Raw genomic sequence first — 1,652 nt, 5'->3', positions numbered from 1 at the left:
CCGGAGCGGCGGCGGCGGCGGCGGCGGCGGCGGCGCCATGAGCAGGGTCACCCCCTACGTCGGTAGCAAGATCAGCCTCATCTCCAAGGCCGAGATCCGCTACCAGGGCATCCTCTACACCATAGACACCGAGAACTCCACCGTAGCCCTCGCCAAAGTTCGATCCTTTGGTACCGAGGACAGACCAACAGATCGTCCTATACCACCTCGAGATGAAGTCTTTGAATACATTATTTTCCGTGGGAGTGATATTAAAGACCTCACTGTTTGTGAGCCACCAAAGCCACAGTGTTCTTTGCCTCAAGACCCTGCTATCGTTCAGTCTTCCCTAGGCTCATCTGCTTCTTCATTCCAATCAGTGGGTTCGTATGGACCTTTTGGCAGGATGCCAACATACAGCCAATTCAGTCTGAGTTCATTAGTTGGGCAGCAGTTTGGTGCTGTTGGTGTTGCTGGAAGCTCCTGGACCTCCTTTGGAACAGAAACATCAAACAGTGGCACCTTATCCCAATGCAGCGCGGTGGGCTCCGCCTTTACACAGGATACAAGATCTCTAAAGACACAGTTATCTCAAGGTCGTTCAAGCCCTCAGTTAGACCCTTTGAGAAAAAGCCTAACTATGGAACAAGCAGTACAGACCACCTCGGCCCACTTACCTGCTCCAGCACCTATTGGGAGAAGGGGCCCTGTATCAACCAGGCCTTTGCCATCTACCAGCCAAAAAGCAGTAGAGAATCAAGAGCACAGGCGAGCTGAAGTACATAAAGTATCAAGACCAGAAAATGAGCAACTCAGAAATGATAACAAGAGACAAGTAGCTCCAGGTGTTCCTTCAGCTCCAAGAAGAGGGCGTGGGGGTCATCGAGGTGGCAGGGGAAGATTTGGTATTCGGAGAGATGGTCCAATGAAATTTCAGAAAGACTTTGACTTTGAAAGTGCAAATGCACTATTTAACAAGGAAGAGATTGACAGAGAGTTTCATAATAAACTTAAATTAAAAGAAGATAAACTTGAGAAACAAGACAAGCCTGTAAATGGTGACGATAAAGGAGACTCAGGAGTTGATACCCAGAACAGTGAAGGAAATGCTGATGAAGAAGATCCACTGGGACCCAACTGCTACTATGACAAAACCAAGTCCTTCTTTGATAATATTTCCTGTGATGATAATAAAGAACGAAGACCAACATGGGCTGAAGAGAGGAGATTAAATGCAGAAACATTTGGAATCCCACTTCGTCCAAACCGTGGCCGTGGCGGGTACAGAGGCAGAGGAGGTCTCGGTTTCCATGGTGGCAGAGGGCGTGGCGGTGGCAGAGGTGGTACATTCACCACCCCTGGAGGATTTCATGGCGGATTCAGAGGAGATCATGGAGGCAGGGAGTTTGCAGAATTTTAATATAGGAAAACCACAGCTTTTGGACCCTAAAAGGTCTGGATTGATTGTATAGATTTCTGAAAAAAGACAACAAAGTTGCTGCATAATCTACAAACAAGTCTTTGAAAATAGGTGAATTTCTAGCTCTTCGTGGTCTTGAAAATTGGTTTTAAACTTTGCGAAGAATGAAGAAGTGAATTTGCTATATATTTGTCACCAGCAATGGGGTTTTGTTTGTTTGTTTTCCTGCTTAATTTCAAAGATAAAATGCAGT

At 46.5% G+C, this 1,652-nt stretch overlaps 1 pseudogene; it reads left to right on the top strand.

Moving 5' to 3' along the window:
* The first annotated feature begins 37 nt into the window (after positions 1 to 37).
* On the top strand, positions 38 to 1,399 carry LOC100944650 (annotated as a pseudogene).
* The last annotated feature ends 253 nt before the right edge of the window (positions 1,400 to 1,652 follow it).

Source organism: Otolemur garnettii, unplaced genomic scaffold (assembly GCF_000181295.1).
Source record: "Otolemur garnettii isolate 467f Iridium unplaced genomic scaffold, OtoGar3 scaffold00117, whole genome shotgun sequence".
NCBI classification, from domain to species: Eukaryota; Metazoa; Chordata; class Mammalia; order Primates; family Galagidae; genus Otolemur; species Otolemur garnettii.
This window is presented reverse-complemented; position numbering and strand designations above follow the sequence as displayed.